General features: G+C 32.2%; 1 pseudogene across 1 annotated transcript; it reads right to left on the bottom strand.

Annotated features, from left to right (window-relative positions):
* Window positions 1–1998: 1998 nt before the first annotated feature.
* Window positions 1999–23773, bottom strand: LOC115984326 (annotated as a pseudogene). The gene is made up of 33 exons (XR_004090487.1): window positions 23738–23773; window positions 23269–23331; window positions 22315–22510; window positions 22157–22211; window positions 21657–21692; window positions 21523–21567; window positions 20193–20276; window positions 19955–20020; window positions 19716–19754; window positions 18547–18646; window positions 17925–18075; window positions 16245–16334; window positions 15229–15330; window positions 14990–15053; window positions 14233–14313; window positions 13725–13896; window positions 11204–11240; window positions 10950–11117; window positions 10484–10851; window positions 9545–9738; window positions 8479–8519; window positions 7739–7814; window positions 6371–7613; window positions 5323–5668; window positions 4742–4837; window positions 4526–4602; window positions 4346–4387; window positions 4172–4232; window positions 3893–3923; window positions 3594–3688; window positions 2763–2820; window positions 2596–2671; window positions 1999–2463 (listed from the first exon to the last, which is right to left on the bottom strand). The product of XR_004090487.1 is annotated as a KHG/KDPG aldolase-like (transcript).
* Between the last annotated feature and the right edge of the window lies 1 nt (window position 23774).

The raw sequence follows: 23774 nt of genomic DNA, 5'->3' as shown, positions 1-23774 counted from the left end.
CCACCTTGTAACTTAGTCTCCGAACTTAGATCGAAGGTTATAGATTAGTTAATTATGCGTGTAATTTTACATTTTAGAATGTAACTAGATTCAAAGCTATGTACTTTTTTTAGATTGTACTTAGGACAAAAAGCCTTGAAATTTCTATTTCAATGTAAATTCAAATTCAAAGCTATTTAATAAAAATGTGTATTATTTCATAAGGTCTTCTTATTTTTCCTACAATTAAATAACTGGTGACTCCATTGTGAAACCCTCGATTTAGGGGGAAAACAAATTTCACATGGGCTTCCCACTTTGAGGGACAACAATCACGATCTCCCCCATTTGTGTGGGCTAGGTCCGGCAGGACCTGGTGGGTTGAGGTCATGGTTTCTCACAACATCATAAACTTTTAAGAAAATTAGGGTAACTATCTACGCCCTCCCCCCACCCACTAAACTAAGGTAACGTTATTACTTTCATTTTTAAAAAGAAAATATTCAAACAGTACTTCTTTTTTGCTTTATAAAATATTTATTAAAAAAAGTTATTAAATAGGGGTATGATAGTAAATATATACATATTCTATTTTATAACCCATACTTTTCTATTCACCAACCATACAGATCCTTAATTTAATTTGTTTTTCAATTTAGTACTTTAACTTTCAAATTTATTTAATATGGTCTTCCTATTAGTGGTTGTCATTACCATGTCATTAGAATATAACATAAATTTGATTTTTAAAAAATAAATTTAATATATTAAAAAATTCAAAAAATTAATATCTTAAAAAAGAAAAAAAAAAAGAAAAAGAGATAGTATTATCTAAGATTAAAAAAGGATTTAAACAAAAAAGGATTACACCACATCACAAACAAATTCACATATTTAAAAAGAAAAAAAAATATCGAACCAAATATTTCTACACAGAAGAAAAAAAAAGTGTAGGATTGACATCAAAACTGAGAGACTTCAATTATGATTCTCAAAATTTAATTACCCTAATATTCTGTATTCAAAGGAAAAAAAAAAAAAGAAAAAAGAAGAAGAAGAAAGAAGTAAAGAAATATTATATTTTAATCAAATCGTAGTTCACTTAAAAAGGATTTCACTGAAGACTAATTAAGATGCGATAGGCGCATTGCTTTATTATATACCTTACGGTTACAACAAAATCAAAACTGAAATCTAACAAACTAAACCAACCCAACAGTCTGCCATAACAAACAGTAAAAAACTTAACTGTCATGACTAATGAATAACAGCTCCAACGACATACAATTTAAGTAGGTTCATTAGTGAACTTTACATAAACGACTTGTAGCTTCAAGTATTGAAGGAGTATAACCTTAGACGCTAAACGACACGCCGTAATATCATCTAGAGTCTAGACGACTACGAAAATAAACCTAAAGCACCTTGTCGTATATGGGGGACCTGACTCAAACGGCCTGTCGTACTTCTTCCTCCTTAATTATTAGCGTTTTAATTAGGTAGCATTGCAATGTTTACTTCAAAGATGTCTGATTGTTCACTTTTATTAATTTTATTTGTATTGATGGCTTAAAACTAGGTTTATGGAAATCTCCATTCTACCTTAATATGTTTGCCACCAAGAATACATTCAAACAAAAGACTTTCAATTTGTAAGAAACAAGTCCTCTGTGTGTGTTCTTGAATGGGACATTGGTCTTTGAAGCAGTTTCTTAAAAACCATTAATGCTAATCTCAGCTTTACGTTGGGATTATGCGTATCATTATCATGCCAGACACACATACATGCATGAGTTTTACCCAATCAAGATTTGACACATCATTGAGCTCTGAGGGTTAGGTTTTCTTTATTTATTTATTTATTTTTGTTTGGTCTCTCGCCTCTCTCATTTACCACAAAAAAAGTTATAGTTTATGAGTGATCTATGAGTTTTAATTAACTCAACGGTTTAAAGTCTATTATTATCGTTATCATTGAGGGAACATCATAGATTCAAATAAGTTTCAAGATATGTAAAATTTCTTTTCAAAGTTTCCATCTCCTTAAGAAAAAATAAATAAATATAGAAAAGAACCTCCAAACATAAATTGTATATTAAGTACAAAGAGCACCCTAGTTATTGCAAGAGGAACCCAATAAGTTGATCCACCAAAAGCTCACATAAAGTTGGCCTCCCAAACCATAAAATTTGAAGACGCGAAATACGAATACTTGATAGTCTAGTTGGCAACAGTATTCAACAAGTTGAGAATTGTGATTTCAGCATTCCGGTTGACATGACTATCTACTCAATTGTCCTTATTTCTCTACCAAGACTGTTGAAGATGACTAATACTTCTCCAAAGGAGCAAATATGACCAGTCCACATCATTATGTGATCTTAAACATCTTTTTTGTAATAGCTAATTCAAGACTTTTTTTTGCTTATTGCTGTACAGTCACCATTTGACAACAATTCAATAGGGAACTACAGGCTGACATACCTAAGGAACAATAAGAAAGGAGATAGAGAAATATGTTAGTCTTCACATATCTACGCATATGGTTATCATGAAAGCAACTTCTCACCTAGAATGTGAGACAAATACTATTAAAAAAAAGGAATGTAAATTTACCACAAACAAACATATAGGCTCAAGTCTCGCAGATTAGGAGTTACGAGTCAGGTTGCATGCTTAGTGGAACTGTCATCTGTAGGGGAAACAATAGCTAAAATATCATATTAAATATTGACCAATTTCCATAGACTCATATCATTTTCCTGAAAAATCTTACAGCTTACCCCTATTTGCCTCTCTATTAGACCCAAAACAATAGCTCCAGACACTGAGGCAAATATTCTGCAAAATGAGGATAAAGGTTCTTACCATCTTAACTACAAAACAGAATGCAGTGGTCATCAACAAGGAAGAAAAATAAATAAATCATTAAGACAAGCATGAGATAATCTATGGCTATGCTGACCAATATGAGAGCAGTTAAACAAAACAATTCTCATTAGATATTGTTGTTGAGCAGAAATACACATTTATAAATTTTTTTTCCTACCTTATTGAAGGAAGTATGAAACAGAACTACTTGAATCTGAAAAGTGATATTAAAAAAAGAGTAAATTTTGCTCTAAAGACAAAGTCTGATTTAAAAAATAAAAATACTACAAACCTAGCTAGCAGTAGCAGGTAGAACTTTACCAGAAGAATATCATGGATTAAATCAAGCTTTAAAATGTGTAAAATTTGTGAATATCAAGCTCTAGGGCCAAAAAAAATATGTAAAAAATAAACTGTGAAAACTATTCACAAAGTTGACCTTCAGTCAAGCAGTTAAAACCATATATGAGACAATGGACAACCTACCCTTCAGAAATTTTGAAGGCACTCACTCATACTTCAAGTGGTAAGAATCTAAAATCTAGGAAGGGCATAACATCCTGACTAAATGCAGGGAACATAATAATTTTCATCAACATAACCCCTACCAGTAGGGGGCAGGGGAGGGAAGTTGAGCTCTTTTAGAGTTTTATTTCATAAAGCTGAATTGAATTTCAATTGTTTTGAGGAATATGAAAGTACCATACCACCTTCTATTTTAATCCAAATGCATGTTCTCATACCTTCTGAAAACTTGCTTGTAAAGAACATATGGTAGGACAAAGCTCCGGTCACCAAATCTTCCTTGATAAGTAACTTCACCGAGTGGTTTTATTGCCTATGAGGGAGATCCCAAGATTTTCCAATAAGAACAAAAATTAATAGGAAAATTTAGGCAAAAAAAATAAGGAATTTCATCCGAATGGGAGTCAACGAGGGACGTAATCTTTCTCTCCCTAATTCTAGTCCCTTATGGAAAATGCTCCTTTTCCCTTTTCTCTAAAATACACAGAAATGGATCATCTTCACACTTCACACTTACTTCAAAGATGACACAGTGACCTCCATCCACACTGCAAAAGAGAATGAATATTATTGGGGATCTAATACTAGAACATGAAACATACACCTAGCATCTGCACAAAAGGGAATTCATTGCATGTGTATAAAAGTTTCAGGTTAATGTAAGTGTTTGTGACTCTCATATATGCAATTACCCATGGCTTGGAATATTGTACCATACTAAGCAGCCTTAAGAAGAATTGAAAGACAACTTCAAGGATGACTAAAATGATGCTAATGTAGAGATAACAGCACTTACTGAAGAGGTTCTTAGTTGTGGAAGTCTCAAAAGCCATCAATGGAGCATGCACAATTTTGCCCTGCACTTGAAATTGTCAACTGAAAAACCAATATAAAAATTTGTATGACTTTTGCAGATTATGTCACACACTCATTCTTTTATATGTAAGATTAAATGGGTTAAGTCACCTACTTGTACACAACAATGAGCTCCAGACAGCACAAAAAGAGAAAACTACAAAATTAAGAATTCATCAGTTAAAAAATATTACTGTTACAAAAAAATTTTGCAAGCAAATTTTTGAAAAGACAAAACAGTTATAAAAATGAACACAAATATGAAACTAAATTAAGGAAGTGAGAGACATATTACTCAATCTATTGAAAAATGATGCTTGATTTTTGTAGAACCATCTTTGAAAATCCTTTTGGTTTCAATGCCACAATCCTCTGTTTTATATACAGAAACAAATAATTTAGAAATTCAATAAAATGGGATGCTCTTGAAAGAGAACAAAGAAAAAGAGTGCACAACTGATCAAGATGTGGTTCAATAATATATAAGTCAGAGGTCGAAGGATTCAAGAACCTGTGTAGCTAATGGGGTGAGATCCTTCTGGACCTGGTTAGAATATTTGGGGCACCAGCAATCTTATGATCCGTTTCCCCTCCTTAATTCATGTTTCTGCTAGTTGGAGTAAGAAAAATTGGCAAAGTATTCATCACACATTTTTTAGAAAAACAAAATTCCCATATGATTTGAGCTAAATCATTAAATTAAGCAAATTAAATCTCTTGTATAGATCCGGTGTACTAGGGTTGTGCCCCCATTTTGTGCCTTTTTAACAAAATGTTTACTTATTAAAGAAAAATTGTATTAAGCCAAATCAAGTAGTTTTTTCTACCAAATACCAAAAGATGTCAAAACATTTTTTGCTGCTCTTGCTCTTTTTTGCCAATCGAATGAAGCATAAAGTTACACAGTCCCTAGAATTTTGCAACTTTAAACTCTAAAGCATATTTGTTCTTTTGATGCGCACTAAGCTATAGAAAACAAAATTGAGGAAAAAAAAAAAAAAACTGAAGTTATTCTGTGAAATTTTCTCACGGACTACATACAAGATGATAATTAGCGACCCTTTTTTCAGTAAAATATTAATGATAGCTTACATGGATAATAGCTCCAAGCTATTTCCCTATGAATTGTACTCAGGATTCACCCTCTTGAAAAAATGTAACTCAAGGTCAAGAAGTGCCAGATATCACTTGGTCTATATATTACTTGATACAGAAACCAAATGCAAACGCCTGTCAACGAAGTATGAGATACAGTTCTGAAGAAAAGAAGCAAATAAAAGGACATGGAGATATCAGATGCAAAATAAAAGTGCAATAGAAGAGAGTGCAAACCAGTTGTGAAATGGAATATATATCACCGCCTTGTTGTAGGACTATAGTATGCACATGATGAATAGCATCAATACTTAAGACCTATAGTTTAGTGTTGCAATCCATTCTACAAATATACTACAGAATTTTATTATAAATATTAAAAAAGAAAACCTTAAAGAGATAAATAGAGAAAGGGGAAAAAAAAGGAACAAAATTACATTTGATAGCTTGTGAAGGGTGCAGCTTAATTAGTAAACTACAAAATCATATGTATATATATGTTAATCTGATGGCACTAGTGCCCTTTCCTTTGAATTGATTGATTAATCATATAGTGGTCCTTAATTTAAGCTTTCAGATCACAAAAAAGGCTGACATACAAAACATGTCTAAAATGCGTAATTGCCACACAATATGCATCTCTAAATATAATTACAAACGATACTACCTTCAATTCAAAAAACATCTTTAAAAAACTATCAAAAATTAGAAACACCTTCCGCTCATTTTTGTAAGAAATGCATGTCTTTTAGTATTAGAAAAGAGTATACTTGAGGGCAAGTTCTAAAGAGTAGGACTGTATAAGATACCCCAAAGATACCCCTCCCTTGGTGAGATCAGTACAAGATAACAACCCTTTGATATATTCAAAAACCCAAAAACATATAGAATCAGCCAATTAAACCATTATTTTATTAAATGTGTGGCACAATGTACAATTCACCATTCTAAATGATCTACAAGAAGAATTTTCACATTGGCTCCTATATAATCTTTTGGCAAAAATGATAAGGTAAGAATAGTGCAAAGGCTAGAATTTGCTTACCTCCGCATTGCTTTGTAGTGAATTACTCCATCTTTGGGATATTTAATCAAACTGCTTCTCTTACCTGTCATGTCTCAACCATCCTTACTCGTTCTACCTCTTTATGGCTTAAAATTTTCATGTACTCTATCCCCCATACTCGGGTCTGGGGCCAGCATGCTAGTTCTTCATAGTGATTAGAGAAAAGAAAATTAGCAATGTTGCCCAATATTCAAATAGAGTCTGCACAACAAAAGGTTAAGAACCAAAGGGGCTTTAGGAGGTAGACAAATAGACAAAACACCAACCACAGAAAATGAAAAGTTCCTAAGCTTGGATGCTGCTTTGAGCATTAATAACCCACCATAAAATAAAACATAAAGAATTAAGAACATGAGGGTATTCTGAAATCTGTTAGATAATTTACCATTGGACTTGTGCATGTCTGGACACACTAGACTAAATAAACCTACTAGACTCTATTTGATTTTATGCTTTTGACTTAAATGAATTCTCCAGAAACATTTGGAAAAAGAAAAAATTATTCAGCCTTGTTGTCTCAACCCATAAACTACTTAATTCATTAGTTGTTTACCAATTACCCAATGACATTGTGGAAATCAATTTCTAGTATACTTAAGAACATGTTTTAAGCTTATATATAAAGAAAATAATTGACCAAATAGAATCCATTTAATAAGACTCCTGCAATGTTAGTTTGCATGGAAGATACTCCCCTCAAGTGGTAAAAGTTTTTCTCTGTTTCTGCGATGGGCAGCGAAGCAACCAAGTACATCACCTCATAACATAAAGTCAAATGTAGGTACAAAGATATAAATGCTATCTTTTCTTCACCATATATGGGAAGATGTTATATATGCAACAACAAGCCTTTGAACATATAGAAAGGATACAAAACATAAAGAGATTTACCGAATTTTTTTTAAGAGAGAGAAGATGATGACCAACGAGTCTGCTACTTGTTACACAATTTCAGGGCCAAAATTAGCCAGGTTTGTAGCTTCCCTGATTTGTTCTGTGTGAGAAGTCAAATGATTGAGAAGTTAAATATGCAATTGGATTCCACTCTTATGTTCTTTCCCTCCTACACATGTTTTTGCTGCCTCATGTTCACACAGGGATTCCATAGCCAAAATTCAAGAAGCCACGGCCACGGTTTTAGCAGAGAGAGAAAGTGCCAAATTACCAACCATTGGAAAAACCAAAATTTCTTAATCTTGGGTTTTGTTTTGAGCACAACAACCTATTATAAAAAAGAAGTAAGAAAAATAACAGTATCCTCTAATCTTAATTGGTATTCAAGCAAAAAGAAAAACCTTAAGTGGCAATTTTCAATTGAGTAATAGATAAAAATTCAATCCAATCTACCCTTGAATTTGTGCAATAATGAACAAATTAGACTCATTCAGTCATTCTCTCATTCTTCTTTGACTTCAAAGTCAGTCTTCACATCAACGATTCAACATGTGAGGAAGTAAATAAAGTATTATGTGTGTACCAAAAGAAAGAATTTTGTTTTGGCAGGACAACAATAAGAAGCATATCACAATCAACTGATGGAAATCTTTTACCTTCGAAATATATGGATATGAGGAATAGGCTCCAGCAATAGAAGGCGTAGCAAGATCCAAGCAAATTAAAAAAAAAAAAAAACTTGCAATTAAGAAGAACCAAAAGTCAGGTGGTTTAAGCATTAGCAGCCTGACTTATAAAACAAAACGTGGGTGGAAAGGTAAGAAAAATGATTGATACCTAAAAATCTGAGTGGTTTATATATATAAAATTAAGAGACAAGAAATGCAATTTGGATGGAGATTTTTTATTATTATTATATCATTGACCTTGGAATTATGCATGTTTAGATACACTAGACTCAAAATCATTTATGCTTTTGACTTAGACAAATTCTCAAAACAAAATTTGAGAAAAGGAGGAAATTATTCAGCCAAATTATATATTATTACATTGCATAAACTACACAAGCCATTAGTTATTAGTATTTACTAGTTACTAAAATGACATTGCGCAGTACGAACATAAAATATCATATTAAATATTGATTAATTTCCATAGAATTTCATCATTTTGCTCAAAAATCTACAACTTACCTCTATTTGCAAACTGAGGATAGAGGCTCCTACCATCTTAACTACAAAACATAATGCCACAGTCATCAACAAGGAAGAAAAAGAAATAAATCAATAAGAAAAGCATGAGATAATCTATGGCTATGCTGAACAAAATAAAAGCAGTTAAACAAAACCATTCTAATAAGTGAATAACTCCAGTAAACATATATGCAAAGGATGAAGCTCCTGCTTAAGAAAAATTAATGGTAAGTTCATGAGAGTAAGGTCAGGGGGTGAGACAAGCAAGAAGGGAAAAGGAGTGAACCATTAAACACAATTAAATAACAAAGGGAGTAGTAGAGTAGAGAGAGGAAAGTAAAAGGAGGAAGTTGTATTATGGTGTTTTTGCTCTTCTCATTAGATATTATTGTTAAACGGAAATACAAATTTAACATTTCTGCGTTGTACTAATGAATTTTCCTGCCTTCTTCAAGGAAGTATGAAACAGAACCACTTGAATTTGAAAAATAATAATAATAAAAAGAGTAAATTTTGCTCTAAAGACAAAGTATCAGCAATTTAAAAATACTATAAGCCTAGCCAGCAGGTAGAACTTTACCAGAAGAATTATCATAGATTATATTAAGCTTTAAAATATGTAAAACTTGTGAATATAAAGCTCTAAGGCCAAAAATATAGGGAAAAAAAATTGTGAACATAAGAATAAAGAACTATACACAAAGTTGACCTAAAGTAAGGCAATTAAATTAAGGAACAACTTCCACTCATTTTTGTAAGAAAATGCATGTCATTTAGTATTAGAAAAGATTATACTCAAGGGCAACAGCTAAAGTGTAGGACTGCATACAAGCCACCCCTTAATAGGTGAGATCAACATATGGAATCAGCTAATTAAACCATTAATTTATTAAATGTGTTGCATTACCTCCATCAGAAACGAATTCATGAGTGTGGGGCATATTGTATTTAATTCACCATCTAAATGACCTATCATAGAATGCTAATATTGATACCTATATAATCTTTTGGCAGTTGGCACAAAAATAATATGATAGGAATAATTAAAAGGCTAGAATTTGCTCACCTCTGCATCACCTTTAGGAAATTTAATCAAACTGCCTCGCTTACCCTTCACAGCTCAACCATCCTTATCCCTTTTAGCTCCCTTGGCCTAAAATTTCCATACACTCTATCCATCCATTACGTGGATAGCCCCCTTTGCTTTCCAGTGATTATAAAAGAGAACATGTGTGATGTTGCCCAATGTTCGAACAGAGACTGCACAAGCAAAAGTTAAGAAGCAAAGGCTATCTTTAGGAGGTAGAGAAATAGACAAAATTTCAACGTCACAGAAAATGAAAAGAAAAATGACATTATCCTATCAAATTAAAGGAGGATATTGTACTATGGTGTTTTCCCTCTTCTCATTAGATATTGATGTTAAACAGAAATACACATTTGACATTTCAGTTTTGCATTTATGAAATTTTCCTGCCTTCTTCAAGGAAGTATGAAACAGAACTGCTTGAATCTGAAAAACAATAATAAAAAGAGTAAATTTTGCTCTAAAGACAATGTATCTGTTATTTAAAAATACTATAAGCCTAGCTAGCAGGCAGAACTTCATCAGAAGAACTATCATGGATTATATCAAGCTTTAAAATATTGTAAAATTTGTGAATATTAAGCTCTAGGGCCAAAAAAATTGTGAATATAAGAATAAATAAGTGTACACAAGGTTGACCTTAAGTAAATCATTTAAAACCATACAAGAAAACCTACCCTTCAAAAATTTTGAAGGCATTCACTCATACTTCAAGTGGTAAGAATCAAAAATTTCGCAAGGGCATAATATCCTGACTAAATGCAAGGAAAAATTCATATGACCCTAGAACATAAGAATTCTCATCAATATAAACCCCACCAGCAGAGGGCAGGGGATGGAAGTTGAGCTCTTCCAGAGTTCTATTTCTTATAGTTGAATTTAATTTCAATAGTTGTGAGGAATATGAAAGTACCATACCAGCTTTTATTTTAATCCAAATGCATGTTCTCATGGCTTCTGAAAACTAGCTTGTAAAGAGCACATGGTAGGACAAAGCTTTGGTGGCCGAATCTTCCTTGATAAATAATTTCACCAAGCAGCTTTATCACTTATGAGGGAGATCCCAAGATTGTCCAATAAGAACAAAATTAATAGGAGAATTCAGGTTATGAAAAATGGTACTTTATCTGAATGGAAGTCAACCAGGGATATAATCATTCTCTCCCAAATTATAGTCTCTTCCCAGAGAATTGGTGTTTTCCCTTTTCTGTAAAATACTCAAAAGGAATGGATCATTTTCACACTTCACACTTCAAAGACTCACCGATACAGTGACCTCCACCAAACTGCAAAAGAGAAATAATATGATTTGGAAAATGATACTATATCATGAAACAGACACGCATAGCATCTGCATAAACAGTAATCCATTGCATGTGCATACAAGCTTAGTTCATGTAAGTGTTTGCCAGTCTCACATGCCCATTGATTGAAGTACTGTGGTACCCTAAGCAGCCTTAAGAAGACTTGAAATACTACTTCAAGGATGACTAATATTTGTTGTGGAAGTCTCAAAATGATACAATTTTGCCCTGCACCTGAAGTTGTCAACCTAAAAACAAATACTAAAATTTGTAAGTCATTCACAGGTATGTCACATATTTTTTAATGTAAGTTGAAATGGGTTTAGTCACCTACTTAATCACCTACTTGTACACATACATGAACCTCCAGACTGCACAAAAAGCAAAGCAACAAAATTAAAAATTCACGACCTGTTAAAAATTATTATTGCTATAAAAATTAAAAGTTCATAGACCAAGCTGTCTCTACAAAAGGACAGATACATGTGACATGTTGCAATAAATATTCTGAAATTGAAACTGTTTGTTACAAAAATTATCATAAATATAATATAAAAATAAGAAAAGAAGGTGAGAGGCGTATCACTCAGTTTATTGAAAGATGATGCTTAATTTGTGTAGAACCGTCTCTAAAATCTTTTGGTTTCAATGCCACACTCTCCTCTGATTTTTATAAAAGCATAATTTAGAAATTCAATGACATTGAAAGCTCTTGAAATGAAAAGAGAGAACTAATCAATATAGGTGGCTCACTAATATACGAGGCTGAGATTGAAGGATTTAAGAACCTGTGCAGCAAAAGGGGTGGCTACTAATCCATTGATGTCAAAACTATTTTTTATTTATTCATTTATTTTTCTGTTTTTACTCTTCCTCAGTAATCAAAAGAAGCATGAAGTTAAAGTTGTCCATAAAATTTTGTGACTTTAAACTAAAGCATATTGGTGCTTTTGATGCACACTAGGCTATAGAAAAAAAAAGGGAGTTGTTCTGTGATATCTTGTCACATGCTACGTACAAGGTGATAATTTGTGACATTTTTCTAGTAAAATATTAACGACAGCTTATATAGATTGTTCAAATGCTGATTGTCTCAAAAATTTAATCTGTTAGGAAATGGTGATTTAATCATTTAGCCATAATTCTAACATTATAAATTGGCTCCAAGCTATTCTCCCATACATGGTAGTCAGGATTTACCCTCTTGAGCAATTGTAACACAAGGTCAAGAAGTGCTTGATATCACTTGGTCTATATATTGCTTAAAATAAAAACCAACTACAAAAGCCTGTCAACTAAGTATGAGATATAGTTTTGAAGAAAACAAACAAATAAGAACTAGCAAATATTAGATGCAGAATAAAAATACAATGAAAGAGAGTGAAAATCAGTTGTGAAATGCAATATGTATCACAAACTTGTAGGATTGTAATGTGCATATGATTTTATTAGCATCGATACTTGAGCCATATAGTTTACAGTCACAATTCATTCTACAGAGGAAATTAATGTTGTTAGAAATTATTTTAAAATAAACCAAACCACCATAAAGATATGAATAAAGAAAAAGTACAAAACAAGGAGCATCATGATGATGACGATATTTGGTAGCTTGTGAAGGATGCAGCTTAATTGGTACATACCAATAGAAGCATATGCATATTTCTTCGAGAAAAAAGATGTTAATCTAACTCCCATCATATAGTTTCCATTTTCTTCCTCCAGAATATAGAATTTGAGCTATCTTAGGCCAATTAAAACTTGTTCCACCCTTGCATCTTTCTAATAACTTGAACAATTGGTAATTCACAATCTCATTAAAGTGGTGAGAGAATGAGGTAGCTATATTCCTTTCAAGTAGCGATATCAAACTAGGCCATCTGAAATTACAAGGATTTAACGGAGGTGAGGTTGTGGATTACTCTAAGAAAGCATTGGACTAGAACAATATCAAATGTGAACAAATTTGCATTGCAGTAGATGTTGAAGTTGCTCTCTACCAAATACCTTGGCATGAAAATGAGTTATTGCCTTATTGGTTAGTGTATGAGTTACTTGGTGCTAAAATATACAAATATATCTCATTCAGTGAATATTCCTTATAGGAAAATTGAGAAAATCTGAGGTATCTTAAATTATGTTTTTCCTACTAGTGAGAACATGTAAAATTTTAAGCCAGAATTTTTTGAATTATCCTTGTAAAAAAACTGAGACATTGACTTTGGATAACACTTTTTGCATCACTGAAAAACACTAGATTATTCCCACCCACTCCTATATGTAAGATGTTAAGGCAAACATAAAAGTCCTTGGGATCATTTTCAACAATTTCCTTTTTACCAACTGCATCCTTGAGTTGGGTTGACAAAAAAACATGAAAAAGGAGGGCCCCTATCACTCTAGCGTCCTTCCTTTGAAATTTTTGCTTCCAAAGCACGAAAAGGACTGACATATAGAACTAGTCTAAAGTGCAAAATTGCATACACTACATGCATTTCTGGTTATAATTACAAAAGAAACTACCTTCAAACAATAATTTCTATACAAAATTAATAAAAAAGCGGAAACCTCCACTCATTTCTGTAAGAAAATGCATGTCATTTAGTATTAGAACATACTATACTCAAGGGCAAGTGCTAAAGAGTAGGACTGCATACAATCCACCCCTCCATTGGTGAGATCAACATATAGAACCAGCCAATTAAACCATTAATTTATTAAATGTGTGGCCTTAACTCCATCAGTAATGGATATATGAGTGAGGGGCATATTGTATTTAATACCTATATAATCTTTTGGCAGTTGGCACAAAAATGATATGGTAAGAATGATTAAAAATGCAAGAATTTGCTTACCTCTGCATCACTTTGCAGCAAATTACTCCACCTTTGGGACATTTAATCAAACTGCCTCTCTTTGGCCTAAAAACTTCGTACACTCTATCCATCCATTATGCTAATCGCCCCCTCTGCTTTCCAGTGATTATAAAAAGAACATGCGTAATGTTGCCCAATGTTCAAACAGAGACTGCACAACCAGAAGTTAAGAAGCAAAGGATGTGTCTTTAGCAGGTAGAGAAATAGAAAAAATTTCAACGACATAGAAAATGAAAAGAAAAATGATATTATCCTCAAGTCTTAATTGGTATTCAAGTGAGATGTAAAACCTTAATTAGTATTTTTAATTGATTAACAGATAAAAATTCAATCCAATCTACCTTAAAATTTGTGCATGTCCGAAAAATTAGACTCATTCAATCAATCTTGTGTTGTTCTGACTTTAAAAAGTCAGTCTTCACACCAATATTTGAGGAAGCAAACAAATATTCCCCCCAAAAAACAAAAAAGTTAACCACAAAAATACCTTTATAGTAAGCTGATTCCCTGTAGAGTTAGTTGCCTGGTCATGTCCTCCCTTCAAAATTCAACCAAATTTTCTATGATTCTGTAATTATTAAGAAGCAACCATATATGTCATTTCATCAATACAAGATATAAATAATTAGAATAAAAGAACAAATGAAAAATTTTACAATTATCCCTTTTTGTTCTCCTTAATAATTTGAAGAAATCATGCATCTAATAAAAGTTTTGAGGAAAAAAAAAAGTGTAAAGGGAATTCAAAAAAAAAAAAAAAGATGATTAGCAATGAGTCCAAGACTGTGCTTGCCTTAATTTCAGGGCCATATAGTTTTGAATAGGGTCCAAATTTTTAGCCAGATTTGCCCTTCCCTTAATTTGTTTTGCATGAGAAGTCAAATGATTGGGAAGTTCTTCAAAATATCAAAACCTCAAAAAGCAAACTGAAGAAGAACCAAAAATTGGTTTTCAGTTCAGCATATAAAGCAAGATACCTGAAGTAGTTAAAACTTAATTTGTAATTTATGATTTTATATTCTATTGACAGATAAAAATTCAATTCAAACTATCTTTGAATTAGTGCATGTATGAACAGATTAGGCTCATTCTCTTGTTCTTTCTTTTACTTTAAAACCAGAATACACACAAACATGTGAGGAGTATTTTGGTTTAATCATTCTCATGAAAAGCATTTAGTAGATATATGTTGGAAACTTTCATACCCCAAAAAAAAAAAAAAAAAAAATTAACCACCAAAATACCAGTTTAGTAGGCTAATTCCTGGTCAAGTCCTCCCTTCAAAGTTCTAAGAAATTTGCTAGTATTCTGCAATTATGAACAAGCAACCATATATGTCATTTCATTAACACAAGTTTAGATGAAAAGAAATAAATCATTAGAATAAAAGAACAAATGATAGAACAACTATCCTTTTTAATTCTCTTAATAATTTGAAGAAATCCTGCATCTTATTAAAGTTTTGACGGGAACAAATGATTACCACCGAGATCTTGACCTGTTGCACAATTGCAGTTTTTGAATATGGTCCGAATTTTGTACCCAAGCTTGTTCTTTGCCTCAGTTGGTTATGCATCACTTGGTTCTGCATAAGAAGTCAAATGACTGAGAAGTTTTCAAAATATGACAAACCTCAAAAGGGGGAAACATAAGCAAAATGAGGTATCCTCAAGTCTTAGTATTCAAGTAATAAAAAAAATTAATTCGTAATTTTTATTTACAGTAATATATATATTAAAAAAAAAAAAATCAATCCAATCTATCCATGAATTGTAAACAACTAAACAGATTTGACCCATTCTCTACTCTATAGTACTTGGATACACAGTATCATTTACACACATAATGAAGTGTTATGAACCGTTGTTTTTAGCACAAGAACCAAAAAATAAAGTACATGAAGTGTGCATTAAAAAATTAGAACTTTTCCGTTTCTTGCAGAACAATAATGAGAAGGAAGAATAAAACCAGGGTAGGATTTTTTGTTTTGAAATGCTTGGAGATGAAAGAAAGGATGTAAGTGGCTGTTGGAGGTAGAGGAAAAGCCAAAAATCACTAGGAAACCAAAAAAAATAATGACTGTGTGATGCTCTGGGCATTAGAAATCTAACATATAAAAACAGATAAAGAAGAAAGAAAATTGAAAGCACCAATGATTTTGTTCAAAATGTTTAACATCTAATTAGAAGTATTTAATTATTAGGAGATAAGAAATGCACAACTCAGATAAATATTATCTCTAGATTTGTGAATGTCTGCATTGGTAGACCTCAATCTTTGTTCTGCTTTTGACTAAAACAAAGTCTCCAAAATAAAAATAAAAAATTCTGAGAAAAGAAAGAATTCATTCACCAATTATCCCATCAAAAACAGAAATTAAATCATTAGTTATTTTCTATATACCAATAGTTCAAATGAGAATTTTAAAATTAATCTTAATAAATATATAGACCCCAAAAAAGAAAAAAATAAATAAAAGAGAGTGAAACAACGAAATACCTGTAATATAATCTAAATCTTGCAATGGTTGTTGCAAGATTAGTTCGTCCTCTGGAAGTAAACAAACCGACTCTGATTCTAAATCAGATTCTGCAACAATTAAGAAGCAACCATTCACTTAGGTACAAAGATATGAATCATTAGAATTAAAAGAAAGAAAGAAAGAAAAAAGGGATGGATTACATTATCTTAATTTTTCTTGTTCAAACAACTTTGTGAAGAAATCGAGTGTCTAATTAACATTCTATAGACAGGGAAAAGAAAAAAGACCGAAAAGAAAGAAAGAGAGTTTTAAACTGGTTCAGTTCAGCATAAAAAACGAAGTTGAATAGTTTTAAAAGTTGTCCAAAATATCAAAAACTAGTAGTTGATTTTTAATTTGGGATTAAAAGATAGATAGATGAGATGCATACCTGAAGAAATTGTTTATTCTTGCTGGTTCTGCCTAAAATAGAGATGCTGAGGAAGGAGATCATGACCTTTTTTGTTTGTGAGATTTTATGTCTGAGGAAGGAGATTTTGATGTTTCAAAGCAGAGATTTCTAAATTTGGGTGGTGTATTTCATTGGTCTATAAATAGACAAAGTTATCAAGGTTGTTAGGCAGATCATGTAGCTGAAATAACGGTCTATCATGCACTTTCCAACCAACCAAATAACAGTCAATCCACATTATTTCATGGAAACTTTTTGCATGTCCCGTTGCCCACATATCTGGCACTTGAATCTGGGGCCAGTAGATATTTGGTGGGAAAGGTGAGTTAGATGTGAGAGTTATATAGATTAATGTGTTTCCATAAGTTGACAAGCTTATTGCTTCAATGTGTTTTAGTTATATCTTTAAATTTTCTTCTCGTCAAAAAATCTTATCTAAATAAAAAATTAATTGATATTTTGACCTGAGTTATTTTTAGGTACAATTATCTTTTTATCTAATTTTTATTAAATCTTATCTATACTAAAAATCAATTGATATCTTTGACTTAAGTTATTTTTAGGTATAATTATCTTTTTTATAGGGCAGCACCATGAAAACAAAGGATTTTAATTCATGGTTTCTTGACCACAAAGAAGCTCATGAGAAAGAGATATGAAAAATGAAAAATAAAATTTTCACTAACTAAATTTAGTTGCACAAAAGCATCTTCTAACACAATACTGATATGAAGTTATCAAAGTCAACTTAGGCAGGAGAAACATGAATATTAATGAGTGAAAACCTAGTCTGGTGGCAACTAAGGTAGATTTTCAAGCCACTCTGGGATTACTAAAATGTTAATTGACCTATTTATGTAGAATGTTAGCAAAACCAATAATCTGCTACTCAGAAATTATATGCCACACATTTTTCTTAATTTACACGTAGGTCATCAATTCAGCATTGGATTTAAAAAAAAAATGAAATTTCTGTCTATATTCAAACATAAAATCCATATCACACATTGATGAAGAAATATTTTGCCTACAATTTCGTGGGTTTGCAGTTATGACTTCAAAGGCTTGTCATGACAAGTGTACCTTTTAGATCCAGCATATCAGGTTTAGAACAAATTGCATTCGTTTTATTTAGTCTAGTATTTCTCACTCTTTAGTAGCATTGGCAACTTCAAACAAAGGCTACAGCTATAACAGTCTAGCAGAGACAAAACCAAGCAATATCCATAGACAACAAAAGTCTCACCATTCTAATGCTTCATTGCCTTGCAAAGCTGCAGAGTGTGCAAGTCGACATATTTCATTGAAATTATTTTGACTAATTGCCTCCTTATCAAATATGGCATCAGATAATACAACTGCTGATGCTCCTTGGGTGATATATTTTCTGACTGAATCTGTATCAGATTAGAAAACAGATAACATCACATTGCACACAGAAAATAAGAATATAAAACATATCAACTTAAACAAATATTTCTGAACATAATGTCTCTTTAAGTTCTCCAAAAACAGATGTTCCAAGAATACTACAAGTTTGAATTTCAATCTATGAAAAGTACACATGAATCAAGAAAATGTTATTTTATGCATGATTTTCATTTATTTCAAGGGCTGATACACGCATTTAAATTTTTTTTTTTTTTTATAAGTTTGAAAGAACTCCCAATAAATGTCTTAGCCATGAGAACAATTTGGATAATGGAGGGATATGAATACAATTCCCAGATGCAAAATCATCTCTCTTCCTTATACTTGGATAATAAATAGCAGAAGGGTGGAATTTTGAATCTTTCTTACTTTTGAGCATGAACAAAAAATTTACAGTAGTGAATCTTTAAGAGATACAGGACAGAGACAAAGTTAACCTATTGTTATGCCCTGAGAAGCAACTATTGAGATGTGATGAAAAGGCCTCTTGAGTGCAGAAATATACCGACTACCACCTAGTGCAGAGACAAGATAAACCTAGTCCACCAAATAGAAGAAAAATAAATCCATAAGGTACATCTATAGATGAACTATTTTCTGACATCCAAACAGTATAAAATCCCAGAATTCTTAGTGAAGAAACTAGAGAACACAAATGTTTGAAAGAACCAATCATATACTAAGCCATAGTTTCTTCACTGTGCAAATCTTATGAAGATTCTTTAGATTGACGAAGAAGAATGCAGTTATGACTTATGAGCCAGTATTTAGGGGCGTAAGTAACCTACATAATGCCAATATTAGTAAGGAACTCTCAACTATCTGAATGGAAGCTTTGTGAGACAAAGTATGCCTAGTCTAGTGAATTAACAGTTGAATTTAATTATAAGACTAAAATAAATAGACACCACTCTGAAATTGTGTACAGAAGAACAATGTGGGCTGGAAAAAATTTATAGAGCAAATTAAGACAAGAAAGACCATTTCGAGGCACAGAAATACTTTTAAAATTCTGTGGTAAAAACACTAACCAGGTCCAAGGTGCCAACTCAAGGAAGCAGAGCCTATGCATGCATGATCTTTTTTGGTTAAGTCTAAAGCATGATCAATTCACAAGATAGAAAACTGAAAGATTAAATTTAGATAGGGTAGATTTGAGACAAGATGAACCAATTAAAATGACAAATCTTGAATCAGAGTTGGTTACAGGAGAAATGAAGATGCACATTCCTCTCAGAAAAAAAGTTTACTATAATTTAGATCCAAATTCCACTGATATCTTATTCTAACTCAGAAAGCTAAGCTACAGAACTTATTGTTTTAGCTTGCATAACTTTATATAATTTCATTTAGAAAGATGACTTTTATTTTTGAACCAAAAAGAAACTGATATATGTTTAAAAGAAGTTCATGGTCGATTGGGGACATTTACCATAATTGTGTACCTAGCAACCGTAATGACTGGTGGATAGAGGATATCAAATAAATAATGAGCTTTCACATTAATATCCTTTGAAAAAAGGAGTCAGGAGTGCATATGGCATTGGACAGTGACTACCATATGAACTGCCCAATCTTAAACATCATAGAACATGTCAAGACTTACCTTGACAATTTTGGCACCAGAATCATATGCAGACAACATCTGTAAATCACAATCAGGTTTTAAGTTTCTGACTCAAAAGTTTCAAATCTCAAAAAGAACAGTAGAAAAAAAATAACTCTGAAACAGAAGTGTCCAACAAGATAAACATTATAAGAAGTCAAGTGCGTTAAGAAAATTTTTATAAACGCTATAAGGCTTAGAAATGAAAGAGAGTTTTAAGTTTTATAAGATGGCCTTACTTCTGTTGGGGTCATCACTCCAGGTATGTACAAAACTTCACCACATTGGGCATCAACCATAATGTCCTGACAGCCAATAAGCATGTTTAGAGTATACAGAAGAAGCAGTATTAGTGATGTCATCTAACAGGTTTGTTTAGGATTAAATTCAAGATAGAGAGTTACAAGAATCATGAAGAGCACTAAAAAGGACAAAATAATTCAAAACGCATGAGACTGCAGAATTCAAAACGCTTACTTTCACCATTGCAGGACTCATTAAAAATTTGGCTCCAGCATTTATTGCATTTTTGGCATCCGCAACATTTAAAACAGTCCCAATCTGCAGGATACTTTATATTTTTCAGAAGTGAGAAAACTCTTGCAAAGCAGTACTTGCATAGATATATATGGAACCTTTCTATGACTTCTCTTGATTGAAGATGGAACAGTAAAAACATTCAAAGTCTGTTACAAATATAGTTTTTGATAGTCCTCCAAGTAGTTATGACCTATTCTTATTTCACAGATAGTAAATCAAAATTGGGCTCTCTCTTTATAATTATCTATGGTATGTCAGCAACAAACAAACCCATCCACTTGCATCAAAAACCAGATTGTGAACTTAAAATTGCATCTAGTTGGATTTACATGAAATGTGCCTAAAGATAATATCTAAAAGGGGCAATTTAGTTTAGCATTTTGTCAGATAACTAGTAATTAAGCTAATTAGCTCATCATGGATCATTATAAATCAAGCTCACATTTTCATATAACATCCAACAAATGATAAACACCAGTCTAATGTCCTTCCAAACAAGCACATAATTTGTCCATAGATCATGCACAGATAACTATGCCAACAAGCATAAAATTTAGCAAGGATTTTTGTCAAGCACAGTCAATTTGAACATAAAACTAGTAATTAAGCTAATTAGCTCGTCATGGATCATTATAAATCAAGCTCACATTTTCATATAACATCCAACAAATGAGAAACACCAGTCTAATGTCCTTCCAATCAAGCACATAATTTGTCCATAGATCATGCACAGATAACTATGCCGACAAGCATAGAATTTATCAAGGATTTTTGTCAAGCACAGTCAATTTGAACATAAAACTAGTAATTAAGCTAATTAGCTCGTCATGGATCATTATAAATCAAGCTCACATTTTCATATAACATTCAACAAATGAGAAACACCAGTCTAATGTCCTTCCAATCAAGCACATAATTTGTCCATAGATCATGCACAGATAACTATACCGACAAGCATAGAATTTATCAAGGATTTTTGTGAAGCACAGTCAATTTGAACATAAAACTAGTAATTAAGCTACTAGTAATTAAGCTAATTAGCTCATCATGGATCATTATAAATCAAGCTCACATTTTCATATAACATCCAACAAATGAGAAACACCAGTCTAATGTCCTTCCAAACAAGCACAAAATTTGTCCATAGATCATGCACAAATAACCATGCCGACAAGCATAGACTTTAGCAAAGATTTTTGTCAAGCACAGTCAATTTGAACATAAATGATATATTTAGAAATTCAAGAGGAGCTATGAAGAGAATTACTCCTAAGGTTGTAGTAGGATGTTCCTGCACCAGCTGCTGAAGAACCTATGCAAAAGAGAAAGAAAGCACATTAACTCCCAAGCCCAAGAAGCCAATTGCATTGGGGAATTGGAAAAGATTGCATTCTCAACAACCTCGAATACACCTGGGGTAGACATCACAATCTCCAGCTACATATCAAGAAAGAGAAACAAATCAGAAACCATCTTTCATATAATCATGGACTACCGCAACTAATTGCAGAATAAGAATAAATTACCATTGTATTTCTTTATAAAATGATTAACATAAAGCAAACATTTCCCCAATCAACAATGCAAAAATTTCCCAAGAGGCCTTTAAGTAACAGCAAGAATCTAACTAATCACAATCCATAGATTAAGGGATAAGCAATGTGGGTGCAATAAGTTCTTCTAGACTGTCCAAAACAATGCAACTGAATCAACTTTTAAGATTATAAAAGCCACTTACTTAGTTAATATTTATATAATAAAAGTTGGGTCTTAGAAGTCGTGATTGTTACGCATGTGATACATTAATTATTAAGACAGTTTACTTGACATGAGACTCTAGTTCAATTTATGAAAGAGATGAAAGAAAATTTTGTAAAAAAATAAAAAAATAAGAGACTCACAACTGAGATGCCACCACTAAGTGCAGCATGTGCAGCTTTCAGTGCCAGCTCTGCGCTATCCAAAAGGAGAAAAAAGATACAGTAACTAAGCCATTAATAAGAGTATAAGACAACAAAACAGTCCCTAAATATAATATTAGAGAGAGAGAGAGAGAGACCTATTGGCACGAAGGCAAGCTTATGACACCAGAACTGTGAATGTGTGTCAAGGTTTTGTGAACAGAGAGCTGAGTAGAAGAATAGCAACAAGCCCTCAGCCGAGGCAGAGGCGGTGGCGGTGGCACTGAGCTTTGAAGCCAAGTGCAGCCGCACATGCTGCTGAGGGTGAGGTTTGTTATTGCCATATCCACTCACCTTTGCAAAGACAACAATGAGAAGGAATAAAAAAATTAATTAGTAATTTTTATTGGCAGTAATATATGTAATAAAAAAAATCAATCCAATCTAACAATGAATTGTACACGACTAAACAGATTAGACCCTTCTCTAGTACTTGGATACACAATATTATTTACACACATGATGGAAGTCTTATGAATACAAGAACTAAAAAATAATGTACATGAAGTGTGCAACTATGCATTGAAAAATTAGAACTTTTCCATTTCTGGCAGATTGCATGACAACAATGAGAGGGAAGATTTTTATTGTTTTAAGTGTAGGATTTTTCGTTTTGAAATACTTGGAGATGAAAGAAAGGCTGTAAGGGGCTGTTGGAGGTAGAGGAAGAGCCAAAAATCACTAGGAAACCAAAAAAGTTATGATTGTGTGATGCTCTGGCCATTAGAAATCTAACATATAAAAACAAATTAAGAAGAAAGAAAATTGAAAGCACCAAAGGTTTTGTTCAAATGCACAACTTAGATAAATATTATCTCTAGATTTGTGAATGTCTACATTGGTAGACCTCAATCTTTGTTCTGCTTTTGACAAAAACAATGTCTCCAAAATAAATAAATAAATAAAAAGTCTGAGAAAAGAAAGAATTCAGTTGGCAATTATCCCATCAAAAACAGTAATTAAACCATTAGTTATTTTTTATAGATCAATGGTTCAAATGACTCAAAAATAAATAAATAAATAAATAAGAAGAGGGTAAACCAATGAAATACCTGCAAAACAAGCTAATTCCTCCTCTGGAAGTGAACAAACCAACTCCGATTCTAAATCAGATTCTGCAACAATGAAGAAGCAACCATGCACTTAGGTACAAAGATATAAATCATTAGAATTAAAAGAAAGAAAGAAAAAAGGGTTGGATTACATTATCCTAATTTTTCATGTTCAAATAACTCTGTGAACAAACCCACTCTGATTCTAACTCAGACTCTGCAATAATTAAGAAGCAACCATACACACATCATACTATCAACATGCTCTTAGGTACAAAGATATAAATTATTAGAATTAAAAGAATTTTTTTTTTTTTTTTTTAAAAGGGATGGATTACATTATCCTAATTTTTCTTGTTCAATTAACAGTTTATAGACAAGAAAAAGAAAAAAGATTGAAAAGAATTGTTCAAAATAAAAAAAGCAGTAGTTGAATTTGAATTTGGGATTATAAAAGATAGATGCATACCTGAATAAATTGTTTTTTCTTGTTGGATTATTTGGGA

The sequence above is a fragment of the Quercus lobata genome, chromosome 4 (assembly GCF_001633185.2).
Source record: "Quercus lobata isolate SW786 chromosome 4, ValleyOak3.0 Primary Assembly, whole genome shotgun sequence".
Classification (NCBI taxonomy): Eukaryota; Viridiplantae; Streptophyta; class Magnoliopsida; order Fagales; family Fagaceae; genus Quercus; species Quercus lobata.
Note: the sequence above shows the minus strand (reverse complement) of the source record. Positions and strands in the feature narration are given on the sequence as shown.